The sequence below is a fragment of the Piliocolobus tephrosceles genome, chromosome 13, assembly GCF_002776525.5.
Source record: "Piliocolobus tephrosceles isolate RC106 chromosome 13, ASM277652v3, whole genome shotgun sequence".
NCBI lineage: Eukaryota > Metazoa > Chordata > Mammalia > Primates > Cercopithecidae > Piliocolobus > Piliocolobus tephrosceles.
Window position 1 is genome coordinate 109,478,415 of NC_045446.1, and position 15,430 is coordinate 109,493,844.

The 15,430-nt window shown below is 44.9% G+C and overlaps 1 pseudogene; it reads right to left on the reverse strand.

The window, feature by feature from the left end:
- Positions 1–9,167: 9,167 nt before the first annotated feature.
- On the reverse strand, positions 9,168–10,170 carry LOC111540342 (annotated as a pseudogene).
- Positions 10,171–15,430: the final 5,260 nt, after the last annotated feature.

Here is a 15,430-nt window from a genome sequence, read left to right on the forward strand (position 1 = left end):
ACTCCCCAAAAGTTTCTTCGTGCCCCTTGGCTATCTTGCCTGTCTGCTCCTCCCCTCGCTAAAGTTTTTAACCACATGTGGTTTTAAACTGGGCTGATGATTTCCATTCTGAAGGTAGGAGTGAGGGTGTGAATGGGGAGGCTTCCCTTCTCAGGCCCCGTGGGAGGTGTGCACAGCTTGGAAGCATCTCCGTAGGGAGAGGGTGGTGGTGGGTTTGGGGAAGGAGGCCTGGAGAAGATGCTTGATTGGCAAAGCTGGGAGTTTGGTCCAGTGATCAGGCTGTGGAGGATAATGAAGGTGAGAATTATGTTGAGAAAGGGGCCCCTGTCCCCAGGTAAAGGTAAGGAAAGGCAGGGAGTGGTGCTGAGCTTCAATGGGAGCAGACAAAACGGGCCCAGGAAGGGGAGGAGGCACAGTGAGGAGAGGGAGGTGGTGACAGGGTCCAGGCAAGAACCGGTCCAGTAGACTAGGAAGTAAAATTTTCCTGGCAAGGGTGGGGCTCTCAGCTTTACTTCCTTCCATTCAGACAATTTAACAAACATATATAAAGTACCTATGAGGTGCCAGGCACTGGGCTAAGCCCTGGGGAATGCAGTCTCCTATAGGAGACAATATAGATACGGACACTGTCAATCAATGCCGTAATTGCTATGGTAGGAATAGGCACAGAAGAGCTGGGGCACTACTGGGCTGTGTACTCACAGCCTGGAGGTTCTGCAAAGATGTCCTTGTCATGAGTTTTGTGCAGGTATGAACATCCAATCTGAAGATGTTGAGAGATAGCTCCTCCATCACAATAACCACCCCCCCAGAGTCTGATGGTGATGGGAAGGCAGTTTGAACCCTTGGGAGTTGAGACCAAAACCATATTATCTGGTGGAGGTGATGAGTAGCACAAGTATTCAGGAGAGGTGGAGAGGTTGAGATACTTGGGCATCATCATACAACCAGGAGACTAGGGACATCCCTGGGAAGAAATGGAGAAAGACTCCTAGAGGGGATGAAACCTTCTGACTGAAGATCCTTTCTTCAGGTCCTCCCTGCATGGGATTTGACAATCCTCTGCATCATGCTGTGTGTGTGTGTGTGTACGTGCATGTGATGTGTGTGTATGCGTATGTGTGTGTATGTTTGATAAACCATATTTCAATCGTGCAGCCATTCATGTTTCATTCAATGAGTCAGCTAATTCATTTACCTGTTGTAAGCGAGACACTCTGCTGGGTGGGGTACAGTAGTGAACAAGACAGGCAAGTTCCTTACTCATGGTATTCCTACTATTCTAGTAGGAACCTGACTCTTAAAAACTTTCTTTAAAGAGCCAAAGAAAGGTGCTTTTGGTGGACAGATTTCGGGCCCCACATTATATACCCTCAGGCAGAGGCAAAGGAAGATTTTGAAATGATGGTTGTACTACAATATTCCCTCTCTCCCATGCTGTCACTACATACACATGAATTGCATTATTTTTGTTTGCTTGTTTTGTTTTTGTTTTTGTTTTTTGAGATGGAGTCTCCCTCTGTCGCCCTGCCTGGAGGGCAGTAGTGCAATCTCGGCTCACTGCAAGCTCTGCCTCCTGGGTTCAGAATTGCCTTGTTATTAAAACGGAAATTGGTTGCCAGTGTTTCTCCAAGTGTGACCCACAACAAGGAGACTCACCTGGTAGCTTGTTCCAAAGGTAGATTTTGGGACAACTCACCTCTACTCACCCCACTTTCACTCACTGATTTGGGATTTTGAGAGGGGCCATAAGTGATTCTAGAATCTGAACTTAACAAGTCTCCAGATTATTCTTGTTAATGGAAGCTTTTAATTGAAGGCTATGTACATGAAGGTGCATATTTATAAATGTGCAACTGAATGGATTTTTGCAAGGTGAGCACAACTGGCAAATCAGCATCTGATCCAGAAACAGAAACACCTCGAGATCCCAGAAGTTCCCTTTGCCTTCTTCCAGGCTTTCCCCCTCCTCCACCAAGGGCAGCCGCCATTATGACTTCTAACTTCATTTTGTCCCCCTTTTTAAAAACTTTATATAAATGAAACTATACACTATGTAGTCATTTGTGTCTGGCAAAATTTCTCTCAGCACTGTTTTTGAGATTTATTTATATTGCATGTACTTGTAGTTTGTTTGTTCTCATTGATGTGTAGTATTCCTTTGTATGACTACACACAATTTATTTTTCCATTCTTCTGTTGATGGGTATTTGGACTGTTTCCAGCTGGGCTATTATGAATAGTGCTTCCGTGAACATTCTTGTATAATATTTTGGTACTCATATGCATGCAGTTCTGCCGGAGTGGGATTGCTAGGTCAGAGTATATGCTTGTGTTCAGCTTCAAAGCTGTTGTCATAGCAGCCTCTATGATGGCCCCCAGTGCTCCCCTCCTTTTTGTCTTCACATCTTTGTGTAATCTCCTCCCCTCAAGTGTAGGCTGGACTTACTGACTCCCCTCTGACAATAGAATATGGCAGAAGTAATGGGACGTCACTTCTGAAATTAGATTAGGAAAACGCTGTGGTTTCTGTCTTGTGTGCTGTCTCTTGCCTGCCCACTCTGAAGAAAGCCAGCTCCTATATTGGGAGCTGCCCCATGAAGAGAGAGGCCCACATAGTAAGGAACTGAGGGAGACCTCCAGCTAACAGCTTAAGAGGAACTGAATACTGCCACCAACTATGTGAGTGAACTTAGAAGCTGACCTTTTCCCAGTCGTGCCTTCAGATGAGACCACAGTTCTGGCTCACAGTTTTGACAGCAACCTCATGAGAAACTTCAAACCAGAGGTACCATGCTTGGCCTGCTGCATTCCTCACCCACAGCAACTGTGAGATAATAGGTATTTGTTGTTTTGAGCCACTCAGTTTTGTGGTCATTTGGTACATGGCAATAGATAACTAATATATAGCCAAACTATTTTTTTTTTGAGATGGGGTCTCACTGTTGCCCAGGCTGGAGTGCAGTGGTGCAATCACAGCCCACTGCAGCCTTGACCTTCTGGGCTCAAGTGATCCTCCCACCTCAGCCTCCTGAGTAGCTGAGACCATAGATGTGTGCACCACCATGCCTGGCTATTTTTGTTTTATGTTTCGTAGAGACAGGGTTTCACTATGTTGCCTAGGCTGATCTCAAACTCTGGGCTCCAGCAATCCTCTTGCCTTGGCCTCCCAAAGTACTGGGATTACAAGTGTGAACCACTGTGTCCAGCCCATAGACTCTTCTGAATGGCTTGTTCTAATTTATAGCCCCACCAGAAATGACAAGTTCCAATTTCTCTATTTACTTGGCCACACATGGAATTGCCTGCCTTTTTAATTTTAACCATTATGATGGGTGTATGGCAATATTGTGTCTTGGTTTTCATTTGCCTTTCTTTGATGGCTAATGAAGTTGAGCACCTTGTGTTAATTAGCCATTCAAATATTCTCTTTGGTGAAGTGCTCCTTCAAGTCTTTTGCCCATTTTTTTAGTGGGTAATTTATCTTTTTCTTGTTTGCAGGAATTCTTTTTATATTCCGATTATGAATTCCTTGTTGGACATCTGTATTGCAAATATTTCATTCCATTTTGTAGCATGCTGTTTCACTCTCTATTTTTAAAGTTATTTTGGAATATTTTCAAATTCACTGAAAAGTTATGAGAATAAAAGTAGTACAAGAGTTCTATTATAGCCTTTACTCAGATTCACCTTTTGTTACCATTTTACACCATTTTATTTATTATTTGCACCCTCTTTCCACACCTTTCTCTCTCTCTCCACACACACACAAACACACACATACACACGAGTTTTTCTGAACCATTGCAGAGTAAGTTGCATACATGGCAACTCTTCACTCCCAAATAGGTCAGTGTATAAATATACATTTCTTAGGAATATTTTCTTATGTGACCATACTACAGTTATCAGCTTCAGTCAATTTCACATTGATACAATACTTTGATCTGATCTCCTGTGTTCCAATTTTTTTCAGTTGATTTAATAATGTACTTTATCATTTTCCCTTCCAATACAGAATCCCATCTAGGATCAGGTATTGGACTTAGTTGTCATGCCTCCTTAGTCTCCTTTAATTGGGAACACGTCATAGCCTTTCTTTGTCTTTTATGACATTGACATTTTGAAGAATGCAGTCTCTCCCCCACTTCCCTTTTAAATAGGACATTCTTCATTTTGTTTGTCTGATATTTTATTATGATTAGAGATAATACTGTATTGCTGAATGGAATAATATGTAAATGATATGTCCTTCTTAGGGTCGGACACCTGGATCCACACAATGTCCCTCATGACTGATGTTAATTTTAATCATCCTGTCAAGGTGGTGTCCCGTTTATCCATTGTATAGTTACAATGTTTTCCCTTGAAACTAATAAGCAACCAGTGGGGATGTGCAGGTTGAGACCATGCAAATATTCTGCTTCTCATCAAAACGTCCTCTGGATTTAGCATCCACTGATGATTCTTGCCTGAACCGATCTTTACTGCGATCCTTCCAGAACGATGGTTTTTTCCAACTCTGGCTCTCCTCCCACGATTGCCAGTTGGCCATCAGCTTTACACTGGGAGCTGGAACCTTCCCTTTGAAGATTTCTTAATTTTAACATAATCTAACTTATTGGCTTTTTTCTTTCTAGTGAATGCCTTTTATATATTGTTCAAATTTTTTTTCCTACCACCATCTCTTGAAAATATTCTATATTTCCTTCTAAAAGCTTCATTATTAGGCCTTTGACACTTAGGTCTGTGATCTATCTGGGATTTTTTGTGGTTGTGATAATGTGGAATAGGGGATGAAGATAAACTTCTTTCCATGTGGAAATTCAATTGACCTAAGTGTCTTTATTAACAATTATTATTTATACAAGAAATGGATGAATGACTTTCCCCTTTCAAAAATTCAAATGATTACAGAAAATGCTAAAAATCCCTTTGACTCTCTCTGCCCATCTTGATCATATCCCCTTCCCTGCAGGGGGTAACTCAGAAGTAACCACTGTTACCAGCTTTTTACATCCTTTCGGACTTTCTTTAAGCATTTGCAGACATGCATGCACTGTGTTCTGTTTCTCCCCACCCCTCACAGTGTATGAGCCATTCTGCAACTTGCTTTTTCACCCAGCAATATGACTTGGTAGACTTTTTGTGTCAGTACATATAGACCTCCATGTAAATGGTTGCACTGGATTACATGTTTTGCATGTCATATGTGATACACTGGGTCTGACCCAGTGGTCTGCCACACGTTTGCAGCTTGCTTAGTCATTTGTGGATTTTAAAGTTGGTTCTAATTTTCTGTTTTGTTACCCTGATGATTTTTATGCACATGTGTGAACCACTTGCTGGGTTGCACCGTTATGAAAATTGGGGTGGATGGGGGATAAGAACTTGAGTCTGGAAGGCACTGGACTCTTCCTAGATTAAGGAAAACAAAATGGCTCAAAGAGTCTGGGTGACTTGCCCAGGCTCACACAGTTAGTTAGTGGCAAAGCTGATCATGACACTTGCATTGGGATGCCAAGTCCAGGCCTCTGCTCTCAATGCAACCCTGCCCAGGGCCGAGCTGACCTTCCCAGCCGCCCACATTCTGAAGCTTCCCTGTCCTCTTCTGGCTTCTCCTCCCCGTGGAGATGGGCCTCCGATATGGGATGCCAGGGGTGTCTGCTCACTGCTCCTTCCTTACTGCCAGGGACAGGGCACTTACTCACCTCCCAAGGCCCTGTGGTCTCCTCTCAAGAAGGCAAGATGGCACGTCAGTTCCAGAGCCTGCCCCTCAGCCTCCCCTCCTCTCAATCTGCATTTATCTAAAACTCCACCAGCTTCCAAGATCCCCCCGTAGGACAGACAAGAACAAATTTGGAAGCCAAAGAAGTTGCAGCCCTTAAATCACATGTTGGGCCAAATAATCAAAGAATCTTCCCCAAATTTGTCAACGGTGGTGCTGGGCCTAGCTGCTCAGTAATGACTCTCACTTGATGACAGATCTTGAGAAAATGCATTTTGGAAGCAATCAGTATATGCTGAATAGGACCCTATTTTACAAGCATTTTATCTACTCTTAAGGACATGGGAGATGAGGAAAACAGATAAGCCTCTCTATTAATATTGATTAGACCATTATATATCTGAGAAAGAGATTTTAGTCAGAGATGATTGCATCTCACCAGAGCAGCCTGTCTTCTCGAATCGAATCCTTTAATTTGCCGCTCAGAGCTTGGGGGCATAGGGAGGGGGACACATGCATGCTTTGCTCCCCAATACTGGGCAGAAGAGGCAGGAGAGGGATGCCCAGTGACAGGGCACTTACGTGCTTTCTCGCCAGCCCCACAAGGAGCTCATTAAGAGGAAGCGAAAAAAGGAAACAACAGCAGGAAGGATTGAGGTTAGACTTCAGGAATAAATGCTTACTTGTAGAAGAGTTCAGAAGCTGAGGCCCTTTTCTGGAACAGCTCTATGAATGAGGTCATGAACAGGCCTTTTTATTATCGATCACAAAAGAAGACTGGTAAACATTAAAAATGTTCAACCTAATAGTCAAAATAATGCAAATCTAAATAATCAACTATTATTTTTGCCATCAGATTAGCAAAAATTGTTTTTAAAGCATCATGCCTGGTGCTGGTGAGGATTTAGTGAAATTGCATTCTCATGCATTGCTGGCGGAAGGGTAGGTGAGTACAACCTTTTTGGAAGACAATTGGATGATATTTTCTGAGAACCTACTTTTTGACAAGCACTAGGTTAGAACCTGGGAGGACAGCATTGACTGAAACTAAGTCCTTGCCCCCACAGAGAGTGCCATTTATCAGGGGAAACGTGAAATTAACACATCAAAATGCAACTAAATATTTACAAAATGTAAAGAGCTTTAGAAAGGATCTGGGTGTGGGGGCTCACGCCTGTAATCCCAGCACTTTGGGAGGTCAAGGCAGGCAGATCGTCTGATATCAGGAGTTCGAGACCAGCCTGGCCAACATGACAAAACTCTGTCTCTATTACAAATACAAAAATTAGCTGGGCCTGGTGGTGCACACCTGTAGTCCCAGCCACTCAGGAAGTTGAGGCAGGAAAATCACTTGAACCCGGGAGGTAGAGGTTGTGCCACTGCACTCTAGGCTGGGCAACAAAGCAAGACTCCATCTCAAAAAAAAAAAAAAAAAAGCCTTACACACACACACACACACACACACACAGCTGAGGGGAGAGGGTGAGTGAAGGGAAGTCAGTGAAGGCTTTTCCAGGAAGGTGGCTTTGAGCTGAGTCACAAATGTTAGAGAGGAAACAAGCCACAGGAGGAGAACAAGATGGCACTGGCAGATGTAACAGCAAGTGCAAGGGTCCTGCAGTGGCAGAGATTTTTGGTGAGCTGAGAAGAGGCCAGAGAGGCAGAGTGGGTGAGGGGAGCATGGCGGGAAGCAGTAGAAGAAATTGGCGGGTGGGCGATGCATTGCAAATGCTGACCTGCCTGGGATGCTGGGGGCCCTCCTAGGTTTTCAGCAGAGGCAGCACGCACAGTCTGCCCTTACTGCTTCCTCAGTTTCCCAAGTAGCTGGGACAATAGATGTGTGCCACCATGCTTGGCTAGTTTTTGTATTTTTTGTAGAGACAGGGTTTTGCCATGTTGCTCAGGCTAGTCTTGAACTTCCTGAGCTCAAGCAATCCTCTTGCCATGGCTTTCCAGGGGCAGTTAATAGAGTAAGCAGGAAGGACAGGTGGGCGCCTATGGCAGCAGGGAAGGTGAGAGGTGACAGGGGCTGGGATGAGGGCTTTGGCAAGGAACGTGCATCAAACACCTTACAAAACTCAGGATGAGCAAGGCCACTCCAGGAGATAATCAGATGCATGCAGCAGTTTACATACACACAGAATTCATTACGGGCTTAGTTATAGAGACAAAACCCTGGAAACAACAGAAAAGTTCACCATGAGAGGGTTGGTTAAATGATGGCGGCCACAGACAAGGGCTGCCATGTAGTTATGGGAATTGTTGGTTTAGAAGAATATTGAACAACACAAGAAGATGTTTACATTGTATCTTAAGTGAAAAAAATCAGGACACAAACTCTATGTATATTATGATGCTGGTTGGAAAAGATGATGTTTTTCTATCTAAAATAAACACGGAAATGTCAGTGGCAACTCTCTGGGTGACCTACGGGTTATTTGAATTTTTTCCTACATTTCGGTGTTTCTCAAATGTCTAACAAGTATCTACTTTTATAATTAAGAAAACAGTTATTTTTTACGCCTATCATCTCAGCTACTCGGGAGGTTGAGGTAGGAGAATCACTTGAACCTGGGAGGCAGAGGTTACAGTGAGCTGAGATCACACTACTGCACTCCAGCCTGGGCGACAGAGTGAGGCTCCGTCAAAAAAATTTTAAAAAGCATAGTTATTTTTTAATTAATAAAGTAAATCTCTCTCAAAGAGGCAAGGGTCAGGTGCGTGAGTGGGAAAGGAAGGCGTGTGGAGGAGGAAAGGGTTAGACAAAGTGAGTGTTAAATCTGCATCTCCTTGTAGACAGAGCTCCCCTTCTCAGTTTAAGACCCTCCTGCCCTTGAAGAAGCTTCCTAAAACCAGCTCAGGTCTTCCTCCTCTGTTCCCCTGCCTCTTTGCCTGTTTCTGGAAGGCCTCAAGAGTAGGAGTATTATGCACAGCCTGCCTATGGTCAGGCCACTGGGAGGCTGAAGAATGCAGATGCCTGGGCCCCAACCCTGGGGGTTCCCACCCTGGGACCACCCCCCTCACCCTAGTCTTCTCCATCTCGCTAAGTGCTCAACTCTCTCAATAGAGGCCGTGAGCGTGGCTACTGGATTGTGGATTCTGGAGCCAGACTGCAGGGGTTGGAATCCTGGCTCTGGCATGGCCTTGCTGGGCTCAGTGCCCTCAACCATGGTATATTTATAGTATGTAATATGAGTATAGTAAATACATATGTATATTATATAGCATATAATAAATAAGGATAATATATAATATTATGTATACATATATATTTTGTCTTTAGTTTTGTTAAAAAACCATTCTGACAAATCAGAAATGGAGGTTCAGGAGTGGTGGTGAGGCAAAAGAAGGAAGCCATGGGGTGGGAGCTGTCAGGGGTGGGGCCACTGGTGTCTCCTTCACCCCTACCCTGATGTGTCCTCTCCTGAAGGACAGATGGTCACATTTTGCAGTGGGGGAGTCTTCTACCATGTCGTTCAAAGTAGGAGGAGCTGTCTCTCTCATCAGTCAACTCACTATGATTGACCTCAAAGTGAGCCTGCATGTCGTTGAGGATCTTGGCATCATTCTCATCAGACACAAATGTGATAGCCAAGCCCTTGGTGTCAAACCGGCCGGCTCTGGCCACCCAATGCAGGTAGCCGTCAGAATCCTCAGGCATGTCATAATTAAAAGCAATGTTCACCCGCTCAATGTCCATTCCTTGGCCAAGTAGGTTGGTAGCCACAAGAATTCACCACTGAAAATATTTAAACTGCTGATACTGATAAAGCCTCTGCCCCTGGGGCATCCCACGGTGGATGGCAATGGCTGGGAAGTTCTGCTCCACCAGTAGCTGGGCCAAGGCAATGTGCTGCTGCACACACTTCACAAAGATCCTCAGCTGGTTGAACTCAAGGACATTCAGAAGGTCAAAGAGCTTCCAGTTCTTCTGGTTGTCCTTCAGTTTCATGTAGTACTGCTGCAACCCATGCAGCGTCAACTTCACCTCATTATCCACAAAGATCTCCATTGGATCTTGCATGAACTTGTGGCAGATTGGACGGATCTCTTTGCTCAAGGTAGCCCTGAACATCATGACCGGCTTCTCATTGTTCGGTCATGCAAAAAGTTTCCTGGGCATCCTGACACATGTTGAGCTGTTCAAACATCTTATCACATTCATTCGAAATAAAGTGTTTAATGTGTTTGAGGTTGAGGCTCTTATTTCGAGCCAGGGCTAGGATACGGCCTGGAGTCCCCACGATGATATGTAGGCAGTTCTTCTTCAGCACCTCTTCATCCTTCTTGATAGACAGACCACCAAAAAACACAACAACCTTGACACTGGGCATGTATTTAGAGAACTGACCATGGCTTGGGAAACCAACAGCGCCTATTCCCCAGAGTGGAGGGGAAGCAAATGAAAACCTGCATAACCTGTGCAGCAGCATCTGATGCATGGCCATCCCCTGTAAGTGGTAGCTGTTACTACTCTTCTGGTTACTCAGGTTGAAAACCCAAGGGTCATCCCTGACTCCCCCTCCCCTCATTCCAGCACCCTTGCCACCAGCCCATGCAGGTCCCTCCGTTTCTCAGCCCTGCACTGCCTCCCCAGCCGACGTGACTGTCCTCTCTTGCTGGCCCTGCTGTCCTTGTCTCCTTTCAGTTCAGCCTCCTCTCACCAGCCAGAGGGAGTTGTGAAGGTGAAAATTGAATTATGCTACTCCTCTGTTGGAGTTTTGAAGAAACCCCAAACTTTTTCCCATGGCCTACGACAAGGCCCTAGCGAGTCGTCTTACAGGAAAGAAATAGAAATTTAAACAACAAAACAGCATTTTGCCTTCAGATTAGCAAAGATTTTTTAAAATAAAAATAAGATGCAGTGTTGGTGAGGATGTGGTGAAACTGCACTTTTAGCCCGAGAACCTCCTGTTCCAGCATTTTGAGGTCAGGGAAAGATGTCTGACAACGGGACTGAGAAGGAGTTGGAGAGGGGAGAACCAGGTCAGTAGAGGTTAGGGAAGCCCAGAAGAGAGAGGGTTTCCAGAAGGAAGGGGGTTCTCTTGGGTCAAAGGTCACTGAGAGGTCAGAGAAGATGAGGACAGAGAAGTGACCATGGCTTGGGCCACAGTGGTTCCAGTGGAAGGGAAGAGGGAAGCCATATTGCCACAAAGGCAGAGAGAGAACCCCACGAGTGGCGACAGCAGTGTGTGTGCATGCACGTGTGTGTGTGCATGTGTGTGTGTGCACGTGCGTGCGTGCACGTGTGCCTGCACATGTGTGTGCACATGTGTGTGCATGTGTGTGTGTGTGTGCATGTTGGTGGTAGCAGCTGCAGCAGTCGAGGAGATGGTAAGGAGACAGCAGCCCAAGGGGAAGTCGGGAAGATGAGGAGTGCTCTCTGGGAGGTACAGGGAGAGGGTGGATTGACTGACAGGGTCCTGAGAGCCTGGCCGAGGAGTGGTAGGAAGTGGGAAGGAAGGAACTTCAGGAAGCAGCAGGCTTTACTCCGTGTCCCAAGGGGAGCCCGGCTTAAAACTCATTAGAAAAAAACAAAGGAAAGTACCTGAGTTTGATGAGTTTGGTTCTAGATGGCAATTCCTCCTGGAGCCCTCTTAATTTCCTTGGTAAATAAGATTGCTTTGATCACGGCCTTAGAGAAAATTTAATTCTGATATGGAATGTCTTGAGTTTGTATCAGTTTGGGGATTCTCCACGGTAAAAATGAGCCGGTGGTGTAAGGACCCCACAAGAGTTCTCCTCTTGTGAGAGGAGACATACCTTTCTTTCTCTCTCTCTCTCTCTCTGTGTCTGTCTGTCTATCTGTCTCCTAGTTCTAATTAGAACTAGCAGGGCAGGTAAGGGTATTTTGAGTCCATTGGTTGGGACAGGGCAGTTGGGTAAGGATGGGATTAGGGACTATTGTTTGGAGCTCAAAGACAGTAAAATGCTTTCAGTTTTGGGGTCTCAAAGTGTGGGTTAGGGGGAGCAGCATACAAGAAAACCCCTTTCCTTGCCAATCTGAATTCCACATTTCCTTTCAAATCCTGCTTAGAGTTTGCCACCTCCAGGAAGCCTTCCCTCCTACCTCACCTCAGTCCTGGCTATGATTGGTCCCTTCTTTGAGCCTAAGTTGGCCTGGACAGATTTGTGTCCTTGGACCAAGGGCGGATGCTCACACTGCAGCAACTAGGGGAAACTCCCTCTCTCTGGACCTTGGTTTCATCATCTGTTCTTCAAAGAGTATGATGGTGACTCTGGCCCTTGCAGTCTCTGGTACTTAGGGCACCCAGGGAGGCTGAGAGTAGGCAGGGCAGGGAGAAGCAGCAGACACCCCTGTTATCTACGGGATGTTATGTTAGGGCTTTTTCATCCATTACCTCATTTAACTTCACAACAATTCTATGGATCTGGAACTATGACCATTCTCATTTTACGGATGAGAAAATAGAGGCTTAGAGATGTTAAATGATTTGCCCGAGGTTGGTCTGACAAGAAATGGCCTGGTTGTATTAGACACAGTCACCCGGCCTAGGCAGGGAGGCCTTGCCAAAAACCCGGGGAGGGGCCGGGCGGACCCTGTGGCACATTCCTCCAGGGTCAGCAGGAGCCTCCGAGAGGTCCCCTGCCTCTCTGATCTCTTGCTCTACTGACTGTGTGCTGTCTGTCTCAGTCTTGGAAACTCCTAGGGATCGGAATGACACACTGTCTTTTCTCTAGGTCAAGGACTGAAAAATTAAATTCTTACACGGTCAGGCAGTAATTAAGTGAAGTGAGCAGAATAACTGCAAATTCGTTTGTTGCCTGAGTGGTGGTAAATGCAGCTCCTGAAGAGCACTTGCTTCTCAGGGATGGCTGCTTCTCAACTCCAGCCAATTGTTACCTCCTGGTATCAGGGCTCAGTGTTATCAGAACCTCTGATCTTTCAAGAGAAGCTAAATTTCCTGATTTTTAAAAGTTGGTCTAAATCTACTGGTTTGAGCAGTACTTTAAAACAACAAATGAATACATGAATAAAATACATTAACAGACTGAATGCTGCTGCTCTGCCAGGTGACAGTTTTGCAACCTCTGAAGCCTGATTTCATCCCTGCCTTGTCTAGGCAAGCTTGGTTGAAAGTCTCCTCTTCTGTGGTTGCTCAGGAGGTGATGCTGATGCCTTTGGGTAGGACCATGATTTGGTATTTGTGGTGAAGTGGGAAGAAGTCTCCCAGAAGTCTCTTCCCTTACCACTCCCCCATCCCCACTGCCCCTACAACCCTCAAGCACACTTCAATACTTTCCAAGAGTGGGATAGGTATTGACAAGAGTGGGTCCCAATTTCAGACCTCTTTGAGTAGTTTTCCAAATGAACTTTGAACAACAATGTGAAATGGCATCCTGACAGGAATAGCAGCCTCTTGAATATATGTCCTCCATCCTCAAAGTTCTCTGAGGAGATTAGAGACATAGTAGCTGGGGTGAGGTGAATGTCATACACACATTCTAAGATGACCAACACATAAGGGAACAAGACACTATGACCAAGTACCAGTAGAAACAATAGACAATAGAAACAGAGTCATGCAGGCTACAGATATTGGAATTATTAGACATAGACTATAAAATAACTATGCTTACTATGTTCAAAGAAATAAAAAACACCAGCTTGAAAACTTCAGCAGGGAACAGAAAACTATTCGATACATAATGAATTTTTAAAAAAGGAATTATAGAACTAAAATGCAAAAGAACTTGATGGGTGAGTTTTAAAACAGATTAAACACAGCTAAAGGGAAAATTACTGAGTTGGAATTAAGGTCAGAAGAAACTGTTTAGAGTGTAGCACTGAGAGAAAAATAGATGGAAAATACAGAAAAGAGAGTAAAAGACAAGGAGGACAAAATGAGAAAGCCTAGCATATATTTAATTGAAGTCTCAGGAGAAAGAAGAGAGAGAGAAAACCAGGTGGAAGAAGTATGTAAATTTTCTATTACAGAGGAAAGACATCAGTCTATTGTTCAAGAAGGGTTCAGTGGTGGATTGATCTGTACCAGACACAGGAGGGCTCAGCCATTCACTGGCTCAGAGGGGTCAGAAATGACTTGCAAATCACTGAGCCTATATGGGAATTGAGCCAGAGGTCTCTAGCTTAGGAGAAATGGGAGTTGAGGGAGTAACAGAAGTGAAGCTTTCATTCATTTACTTCACTAATTTACTAATTGATTCATTTGTTCACTTACTTATCAATTCAATGTCTATTATTTGAGCACCTAAGAGGCTTGAGTCACTATAATTGGCATTTGATCAGAAAATGAAGAGTCTTCATTTTTTTTTTTTAATTTTTAGAGACGGGTCTTGCTATATTGCTCAGGCTGGTCTTGACCTCTTGGGCTTAAGCTATCCTTCCACCCCATAGTCCCAAGTAGCTGGGATTACAGGCACGCACCACTGTACCCAGGTGAAAGTCTTAGTTTTAAAGAAGATGTTTGTCCTTGAATGAGGCAAGATGTTTAGGGAGTTTAGTGTCTGGGTGCCCAGGGGCAACATGGCACCTGGAGCCAATGATGATGGGAACTAGAGGCTGGTTTGGGGACAAAGGTAGTTTGATGGGAAATGATAAAAATTAGCGTCTATGAAGATGTTGGCCCCTCTGTGAAGATAGCAGTCACTCTAGGAACAGGTATTTTGGACTCCAAATAAGCAGCTTTGCTACTTTGAGTGGAATTGGTAGGATTTTTGAGAACCTGACCAACTTAATGTTATTTTCATTTTATTCATTTTCAATAAGATTTATTGTAATAAAAGGAGCCTGCCTAAACTATACTAAAAGGAAGAGTATGCTGGTATCAGTTACAGAGAAAAGTGACACAGCAGTCCTGTAAAGGCAACATGTGGGCATCAGGGAGGGCACTCCAAGGTACATCTTCAGGGGACAAAGCCAGGACTCTGAGCAGCTATCCCACCTGGAGGCTTCGGAAGGCTTAGGACACTTGAGCCACATGTAAACTTGGCCACCGGCACCCTCTATGGCTCTCTCTCAACTTTTCAGGCTCTTAGACCCCTTTGAGGTTGTGATGAAGCCTGTTACCAGAAAAGCACACTTACAAACAACAGTGCAAATTCAGGGGATCCCTGGATCCTAGCCTAAAATCCTTCAATCTATTCACCCCTTTATTGTAATTTGGGAAAACTGAGGTCTTCATTGGTAGTGGTTGTTTACATTCATGCAGTTGGTGGTAGAGCTAGGGCTCTGTTTCAGGTGTCTTGCCCTCTGGTTTGCTGCTTCTCCCACTCGCTCCTCTACTCTCCCCCTGGAGCTCTCCCCGATGGAGTGGTGCTGCTGTGTTTTGTGTGAGGCAGCACTCTCACAGGACATGGTGTGGGAGAAGGTCAGTTCATCAAGTTGCATGTGGTAGAATAAGGTTCCTGTGAGGTTTTGGGGGAATATTAATGGGTGGAGGATCCAGGAGGGGATACCCTTCCGGAAGAAGGGATCCTTCTCCTGCGGGACCTGGGAGTACTAGCTGCTTTTTAATCCAAAAGGCCCTGGAGAGTATGAGAAAGCACTTGGATAGACTAGGGATGTGATAAAAGTGTTATTAAAGGAAGCTGATTCCTATAGTCGTGTTCTTCCCTCTCTCATAGCAAACAGGTCTCCAGGGTGACCTAGCGCTTGGGAGACAGCCCAGATTCCCAGTGTGACCTTAGCCTTGGTTCATCCTTCCTGAAATTCACCAT